The sequence below is a fragment of the Benincasa hispida genome, chromosome 7 (assembly GCF_027475165.1).
Source record: "Benincasa hispida cultivar pf3 chromosome 7, pf3_genome.v1.1, whole genome shotgun sequence".
NCBI lineage: Eukaryota > Viridiplantae > Streptophyta > Magnoliopsida > Cucurbitales > Cucurbitaceae > Benincasa > Benincasa hispida.
In genome coordinates this window covers 39,816,444-39,826,505 of record NC_143484.1, presented here as the reverse complement: position 1 = coordinate 39,826,505, position 10,062 = coordinate 39,816,444, and the positions used below count along the sequence as shown (strand labels likewise).

At 26.8% G+C, this 10,062-nt stretch overlaps 1 non-coding gene across 1 annotated transcript; it reads right to left on the bottom strand.

The window, feature by feature from the left end:
* Positions 1–7,209: 7,209 nt before the first annotated feature.
* Positions 7,210–7,283, bottom strand: TRNAV-CAC (transfer RNA valine (anticodon CAC)). The gene has a single exon. It is a non-coding gene; the product is annotated as a tRNA-Val (tRNA).
* Positions 7,284–10,062: the final 2,779 nt, after the last annotated feature.

Below are 10,062 nucleotides of genomic sequence, written 5' to 3'. Positions count from 1 at the left end.
TTGGATATTTGATTTCTAAGTTCATTAATTTCTCTTTCCTCTTGTTCTTGTTTTCGTTAATCCGCTTGCCTCGGAAGAAGCGCGTAATAGATGTTCATTGAATCCACCATAATAAAAACAAGTGGACTCAAATATTTTTTTAATAGAACTCAAAAATTGTCTAAGGCTAGTTGCTTTGGTTCCCTAGCAACGATGCCATTTTGTTAGAAAGGATTTAATGTCGTTTTCTAAACTCTAGCCTAAATAAATATTATTTGTAATTTTTCCATTCCTACAACTTACACTAAAAAAAAGATAGCATAAGCGGTAAGTACGGGTAGAATCCACAGAGAACCATCAACTAGCCTTAAAACAATTAACGAACTCTATTGTGATGGGGGATTTTGTAAAGAAAATGACAAAATTGTGCAAAAGAAAAGCAAATGAGACATTGAAAAATAGAAAACTTGATTTTTATTAAAATAATCTAGTTTAGTTAGGTTTCCTCTTAATTTTTCTTGGTAATCATGGACATTTAACAAAATCAAGATTCTTGCTAGTTATTCACTTAGTTTATATACCATAAAAGCATAGGAATGTGTAACCCTAATTTCTTGATTAAAAAATTAGTCAAACCTAAATGACTTAATTAATAAGAATCGATAGCGACCTAATTAATTGTTCATTTGCGTTAAAAAAGAGCAATACTTGACTAAGATCGGATTAGTAGTTCAAAAAGCCTAGGTTACTAGCCTAATTGTTCTTGAATTACTAATCATGCATAATCATGAACAAGATTAATCCCAATAACCTAAATTCGCACATTCGCACTTTTTAGTCGTGGTTGCCCTAAGAAATTAAGTACATAGACATGATATTATTTCTAGCATTCATTGAATAAAAGAAAGTTGGCCAAAAATTCTTAAATCTAATGGTAAAAATTATTTCACATTCAAGAATCAATTTTAGCAAGAATTTATTATAGAATTTCAAGAAATTACATGAGAAATTATTGAAGATTCAACCTTATACCAAGAAAATTAAGAATCTAACCTAAACTAAACTAGATTACTTACCTTAATGTAGCATCTTCTTCAAGATTTGATTAAGGAATAACATGAATGCATCAAAGATAAGGTAAGAAACAAAGAAAAAGTGCAGAAAATAAGAAATTGAGAGAAAATCGAGTAGAGATTTGATCTCCTATGTAAAATGGTGAAAATTTGATTTTATATCAAGGGTGCAGCGTTGCAACTCTCTTGTCGATTTGAGACCTCTAGCGTTGGGGCAGAGCTGCAAAGGTAGTGCGATGCTAGCTTGCGACAAGGTGCGTGCACACATTCATTAGCGCTCCGTCAAAAGTCGTAGCATCGCAACGCCACAGGGTAGTGGCAATACGGCTTTGTTTCTTCGCCTATTGCCTTTTAGTGTTGCATTAGAGTGTTGAGCTAGGGTTGTAACGCTGCCTGCATTGCCAGATGCTTATTTTAAGTGACATTTTGATAATTTTCGTGACTTCTTCAAATTAGTTGACTCCAAGGTGCATTTTAACTCCAATTTAGCTCATATTTATCCTAAATGACTATTTTTCCCTTTCGAGACGAATTTACCTATAAAACAAACAATTTGTGCATATGAAGTGTATAAAATTGATAGATATAGGTGTTGGGATTGGTGTCCTAAATCTCTTTGTAATCTCGTAGTTTGTAAACTTTGTATAAACATATTGTTGATAATAAAATAAGTGTTATTTTATAAGCATATACTCAATCTAATAAACTAAGATTTGAGGTTATTTCATGTAATTTAAACAAGTATGTAGAGAAATACAAGTGGATCTTGTTTAAATCATAACCTAAATGGTCTGCAGTCGATGGATAAGGCTGGGTATCTTATCCTAGTGACACTATGGATACGACCCGCTTTGTAGGTGTTACAAGTGTTATAAAGTGCTACAAATGATCTGATCCTAATCATTCATATGAAGACATGTGAGCAGGGACATCCTATACAAAGAGTTTGTATAAGAACGAATCATGAAATAATTAGTTTCTTTATATAACACCATTAATAATAGAGACTTACATTTCACTAGAATGACCATAGGTGACATGACCTGAATCTTGAGTGAGTTGTGAAGTCCTGTTCATGAAGGCGGTCCTTTGATTTATATGGGTGAGAGTGGCCAGATTGTCAACTCAACAAGCCTACCATTTTGGGGATTCATCTAAGTTGGGAACACAGCTACACAAGACGAAATTCACTCATTCCCTAATGCAGAGGCAAGTAGATAAATTGCTCTCTTAAGGACTGATTTCGGGTCTTAAACATAGTGGTCACACCCTCTCCTAGCCTAAAAGGGACTTGGTCATAGTTGGACTATGACTTATTGTTCATTAGAGGAATCAGTGGTACTTAAGGAGTTAGACGTAACTACAGGGGCAAAACGGTATTTTGGCTCAGCTGTACTTACGAGCAATTTGTGAAGGGTCATCACATTATTTATTGGTTATATCCAATGGACACATAAATTTATCTGTAGTGTGAAGAGTGTTGCTGTTAGCCTTTAGTGGACTGCCGACAATTAACCATGTCGTGCATTGGGTAATTTAATTAAAGAGTTTAATTAATTATCCAAGTACCTTTGAAGCTTCAATCTACAGATCCATAAGATCCCCTCTATAGCTCAACAAAGATTTAATCGAGGATTAATTTGAAGTGTTCAAATTAATTGAAAGAATTAATTATATATGATATTATTAATTAAATTGATTATATATATATATATATGATATAATTAATATAATGTATTTGATACATTATAATTTAAGGTAACATGAGAGGAATTTGAATATGATTCAAATACCATTTATATGAATGAGATTCATGTAATTAAATATAAATATGATTTATTAAGAGGAATTAAATATTTGGATATGATCCAAATATCAATTATATGGATGAGATTCATGTAAATGAATTTAATATAAATATAATTTACATTAAATGTCATGTGTTGTTGAGAGAAAATAAAATCTATAGTTTATACTATATTTGATGCAATATAAAAGTATAGGCTATATGTTATATTTGATATAAAATATAGTGTATATACATAATAAAGTAGTTGTTTTATATATATATATATATATATTAATACTAATATAATTGAAATTAATTAAAGGGAAGGAGTTACAACTCCCTCCCCTCATTCTCTCAATTATTAATTCAAGTTGGTTGTGTATGATTCTACTTCCTTAATTCATTTTGTGAGAAGAGTTCTCTAAAAGAGAAAAGTTCTCAGTAGAATCTCCTCTCTCCTTCTCTCCATCTCCTTTCCCTCTTCCAAGGATTTAAGCAAAGTCCATAACTCTTGCTTGAATCTTTTATCCCAAGAGAATACAGAGGGTTCTCGAGTGGTGGTATCCGTTCTTGAAGAAGGAGATCCATGTGGAGAAGGAGTTCCATTCGTGGCTTGTACAAGGACATAATCATAGCTCTTTTCTAGAGCTATCATTCTCCCTACAACTTCTTGCTTCTATCTTTGTGCAGAGATTTGACTTAAGCTTCAGAGTATTTGTGGCAAGCACCATGCGGGTGTGATATTTTTTATCGTTTTGCAAGTAACTTTTTCTTAAATTATTAATTTACCGTTGGCGGCATGTGAAGTCAGGTTAGTTCGCTTGGCTAAATTTTGCCATCAACGATATTATTTTATCTTTTAGGCCTATTATTTTATTGGGCTAATATATAAAACTCTAGGGATTGGTGGATTGGTCCACTCTACTCATTTCAAGGTTGTTCTTTTCTCCTCGTTAAGAAATCTAATCAAGTTTTGAATGAAGGACGAGATAAAGTAACTCAATCCCTTCCTAGATTAACACATCATAGATCAAGGTATGTTACTCTAACTTATGTTATGAAAATTATCTAATTCAAAGATCTTGACATTTATTATTTTATATAATGACAAGATTTTATTATATAATCATGAAATTAAAATTTACTGGAGAAAAATCACACTTGGCTTTCAAGTTTCACATATGTCAACGATGAGTTTCTTAATTAATTGGGGAAAAGAGGTAACTAGGAAAATGTAGATGACTACACATCGATGTGGTGGTTACGACTAATGATGCATATGTCAAAGATTAGAGAATAATTGTGTAGTATTTACCCTTTGCTTGGAATCTCAAGAAATATTTTCAAATTAAATCGTATGATTTAAAATTTGAGAATTTTTTTTTATCTCGTTTAGAAGGAAAATATTTGAAACGAATGTATTTAAAAATTTTATTTGGTTAGGAACTAAAAAAAGAAAGAAGTTTACTAATTCTGGTATTTAATTATGAATTATTAATAGAAAAAAATTAAATAATACAAGACTAAATATGTAATTGACCTCGAAATCCTATAAAATTCTGCAAAACCCAAGCTGGAAAATTTTTAACGCTAAAAACATAAAATTAGTCGATGATTATTACCACGTAAGTAAATGCCATTTTTATATCATATATTAATTCTCTGCCGTTATATTAATATAACTGAATTATTTTTAATACAAATAATTAGGTTACAAGTGTCAAAATGAGGGTGACTCAACTGACATAGTGTTAATCTCGAAGCCAGAAGTTCGGTTCTTCTACATTATGCAACTTTATCACTTAAAGGTCTAAATTTTTAAGTTTAAATACTATTTTAGGTTACATTCTTTGATTCACATTTTGCTATCCATGTATTTTTTTTAACTTTGGTTCATTTTAGCTCATATATTTTTTTAAAAAAATTTATTTTGATCCTCATACTTGTAATAAATAACCATTTTGGTCCCTTCATTTTCATTTTAATTATCTTTTTATTTTTTATTGAAATGTTAACATGACATTTGATTTATTTCTTGAAATGTTGCCATATTGAAAAACTAAACTTGTAATTTAACCTAAATAAAATATTATATAAATAATATTCCTTTAAAAGTTTGATTTTAAAATTTAGAACGATGAATAAGAATGTTTAGGATACCTCGTCAAAGTGAGCTTAGTTCAGTGGATTAACATACACTCCGATCCAAGAGTTCGGAGGTTCAATCTCCCATTCCGCACTTGTTGTAAAAAAATGTTTAGAATATCTCAAATGTGGACTTGAAAATTGGCATACTTAGCATCCTCTGAAAAGAGAGAAACTATTTCATGAAAGAAATAGGAAGGAAATGATATTGCAAAAGTTAATTTTTATTTTGATTACTTGTGAATAACACAACAAGCATTATTTTAGGAAGAAAAATCAAAGTTGACCAAAAAAAAACAAATAAATGAAGCTTTAAAGGAAAACAACATTGAATTGGATTTTTTTTTTTTTTTTTTGAGTTTTTGAAAAGATTTATTCAATTTGTCAATTTTATGCACTATAATTAAGTCTTCTTTTGTGCAAGACCCAAGTTTAATAATTTGTTTGAAAAAGTTATGAGTTTTGAAAGACTTTTACCTAATTCTTCATACCCCATTTGGTTGGAGTTTCTAAAAGGAGGGAATGTATATGGATCTATAAAATTCTTGTCTGTCTTTGCATGCTTTTTATTCCCACGTAATTGGGGGATTAATTCTTTTTTTTTTTTTTTGTCCGTTTTTTATTCCTTTTTCTTTCATCTGTTTTTTTCTTTTTTTTTATTCATTATTTTCTCTTCTTTTTATATTTATTATTTCAACTTTTTAAATAATTTTTTCGGCTTTCTGTAATATTTTTACATGTTTTTCTTTCTATTTTTCTTTAATATATTTATTTTCTTCATTTCCCCTTTTTCATTCAATCTATTATTCATCTTTTCTATTTTCTATGTTTTTCTTTTAGTTTTATTATTTTATTTCATCTCACTCTTATCATTTTATTCTCCTACTTTTTCCTTTTATGAATAAAGATTAAATTAAATTATTTTGTTTAAAATTATTCTAGTATAAATTAATTATTGAAAGGAAAGTTTGGTTTAATTTAATACTATATAATTGATCATTTTCCTAGTAACTTCCATTATAAATAACTCATTTTACAAATACTTGATATTAATAATTTAATTAATATTATTATTTAATTGTTAAATAATTATTTTTCTCAAAATTGTGAATTGAATTTATTATTTATCAATTAATCTATAAAATTTTATAGAGTTGTCACAATTAATTTTATAAAACACAGTCAGTCTTGATTCCAACAATCTTTTACCCAGATTTATAATTTTTAAGCACTCTTAATTCTTGGACTTCTATAAAATTTTAAACCAAAAGGCCTCTCAATAATTATAGTAAATGGATTGAGTAGATATTGAAAATAGGTAAAAGTTGCAACATACATTTAATTTAAATCTTCAATAAGATGCAAATGAAAATTATGGAAAATTTTTGTACAACTTGCCTATAAAATTTGATATATTTCTAAAAGCGACAAAAAGAAAAAATATATACTTTCTGCTATAAGTACAAAACATTTTTGGAACTTTTTACTATAAGTGTAAATATTTTTTTAACTTTTTCTAATGGTCAAAAAAAAGAGAGAGAGAATTAAGAGCCTATCTAGTATGAAAATTGGTTATATTTTTCGTTTTCTTGAAAATGTGGATTTGTTGTTTGGAAGTTTTTAAAACGACATTTTAATATATTTTTCAAATATGTCAATTTTTAAATTTGAAAAAAAAAATAGTTGATGTTATGAACTCATTGTTTTTTTTTTGGTTAAAAATAAAATGTGTGTAACATAATATATTAAAATGGAAAATATAATTTATAGCTATAAAATTTCTAAGTTGAATAAATTAAAATTTTAAAATTTTATAAGTGAAATTCTCTCTTAAAATTATTCAATATTAAAATGGTTAATTATACATAATTCTCAGAGTTGTGGAAGACTTCTTAACGTGTAAAACTTATCCTAATATCAAAGAGATGTTGGAATTAGTGAATAGTAAAGGATCTCATAAACTCGAATAGTTCTCATCTTCTCTTTTTCATCTATTTTTTTTTATTTCTTTAAAAAAAATTACGTGATAATTTTTTAGGTCTAATATTTGTTTAATGAAATTTTATGTAAAATGGTGAAATTAAGAAACTATATATACGTTGACAATCAAGCAAATAAAGCAATAATATTTGAATAAAATTATCTTCGAATTTTCTGTTCCTTGCGGTTTGCATTTAAATAAATCCAACCAAAAATGAAAAAACGAAAAAATACAACCGATGTTGTCTGAGCCCGGGTTCGAACCGGGGACCTCTAGTGTGTGAGACTAGCGTGATAACCAACTACACCACCCAGACTTGATTATTCAGTCATTTAAGTTATTTTATAATAATGATTACTATTCTATAATTCTAATTCATCTTTTAAAAATAGGTTAAATATATATTATTTTGTAATGAAATTTTCTGATCAAGTTTTTTTCATAAGAGAAAATGAGCTTGCACTTTTAAGGACATATTCGAGAGTGATGTTTAAAATTATTTAAATTATTTTTATCGTATTTAAGGCATGTTTCGGAATTCGTATTTTTAGAAATAGTGATTTTAACAAAATTGATTTACTAATAAGTAATTTTTAATATAAAACAATATTTTTTTAAAAAAAAAATACTCACAATCATTTAACAAAAATTACTTAGAATTACTTTAAGATAATTGGGGAAAGAGTAACTTCGCAATGTCATATATGCTCTCCTGAATTTGAACTCATTTATATACTATGTAAAATGGACTATGGGGAGAGACATTTTATTTTCTCTTTTATAATTATTTTTTCTAATCATTAAAAAAAATCTCAAAATTTCTCCAATGAAATATATATATATATATATATATATATATATATAAAACTCATTTTCCCTTCATTTTATATATCAAGTGTAAAAAGAAAAGAATAAAGAAAAAGATTAATATTTTCTCCTATTTTTGGCATTCAGACATTTAAAGAAAAAAAATATAATTCGAATTTTAAAAAATCACAATATATCTCTATTCACATTCAAATAAAAATATATATTATCTACAAATCTACCATTCACGTTAAATCATCATTTTATCTCTAACATCTACTCCAACTTAAATAAAGAAAAAAATATAAAAACGAATCACATTAAATTGAGCCTGTATCTCCTCTCCTTTTTTTTTTTTTTTTTTTTTTACTCTTTTTCAATTCTGTTAACCAATTCTAATCTTTTTTAATGTTTCTTTTCCTTTTTTTTTTTTACAAGAAGTTTAAATTCTCTATTTCAATTATCTCTTTTATTTTCTATAAGAAGATATCAACTCTCTCTTTGTTTTAATTATATCTTTTATTTTCTATAACAAGATATCACCTCTCTCTCTCTTATTTTTTTAAACTTTTGTAAAAGGTGATTTAATATAGATAATCAAATCATCAAAATCAAAATTAAAAAAAATTAATTAAGAGACAATTATCATGAAATTTAAAATTAAAGTTAAAAGTAGGAAGGTAATCAATTTATCTAATAATTTTTTTTTAAAAAAAAGATAATATTAAAATTAAAAAATCTTAATTTAAATGAAAGTTTATAATTAGGAAGATTATATAATCATTAAAAAAAAAACTAAAAAATACGACAATTATCACAAAATTTTAGAAAAATCAAGAAAAAAAAAAAACAAACGACAAAAGTTAAAAGCTATCCATGATTCTATCTAATTGGTTGACAGCTATAGAACTAATAAATTTCAACATTAGTTTAAAACGTACAACTTTCTTTATTGAAACAATGACCAATACATACCTTCAAATGGAGTAAACAATTTCATTTTTCTCAAGTCATTCAAACATTTATTTTATTTAACACTTAATAATAGGTGTAAATTTTTCTTCGAATTCAACTGTATGTATGTATTTGATAGTTTTATGGATATATAATTTTATTGTAATTATAAAGATTAAATTATTTGTAACCGATCTTAATTTTGTTTTTCTAATCAATTTTAGATTTATAGTTTAATCTCTACGTACTTTTTTAAAAAGTTATTTGGTATCGCATTAACCAATTCAAAAGATTTGTCCCTTTTATTAGATGGTTATATGGATGTATCACATATTTTTATTTTAGTTATAACTATTAAATCATTTGTAACTCCCACCCTTTATCATTTTAAAATCTTAATTTTTATTATTTTTAATCATTTTTAGATTTATTTTCCAATTTTCACATTACATTAACCAATTTTAAAGATTTGCCCCTATCACATTCATTCAAAACGTGATTCAAAATAAATCAAATTGGTATTTAAAATTTAAATTGGCTAAATTAAACTCTCAATTTTCCATTAGCTATTTCATCTTCATTTTATTTATAAACTAAGATGATAATCTCATAATTAAGTTCTCTTTTCAAAATTTACACAACACGTGCAATGTACGTACTATCAAATTAGTAACCTAAATGTATCTAGGTGTGCTAGTCCACAAACCTAACCAAGGAACTAATTGAAACACATACTATCCCGCAACATATATATTTTATCGGTCAGTTTAGTTGTTTCAATTTGTATTTTTTTTCCGCCTAACACAAAATCAATCGATAATTTTTGGTTTTTTTCAAATATGTTCAAATTGAAATCGTCAAACCGACTGACTTCAACCCAAATCGATAAGCAATTTCGGTTAGTTTAAGATTTTTTCTTTTTTTTTAAAAAAAAATTTCCTTGCACCCTTAGTCAATGGGTGGAACCCTTAAAAACATTGGAGAGAGGAAGAGTTGATAAAAATAACCAACTCAACTCCACTAACATTTAAAGTCAGTCAAACATTGAGTTGATAATTTTTACCGACTCAACCAGACAAACACTCCCTAAGTGATTTTGGATGTTTTCAAAATCTTTTTTTTTTTTTTTTTCATAATTGCCCAACATCACATTGTTATAATAAAAGCAATTTTAGGTTTGTCAAATGTGATTTTCATCTAAACATACCCTTAAAATCACTCTAAAATACATTCTTAATAACTCAAAATTTGTTAAGTTTTAATTTTACGCATTGTTAAACACATTTTTTCCATACATTATATATATAGTAATTTTCAAAACGATAAAAGTGATT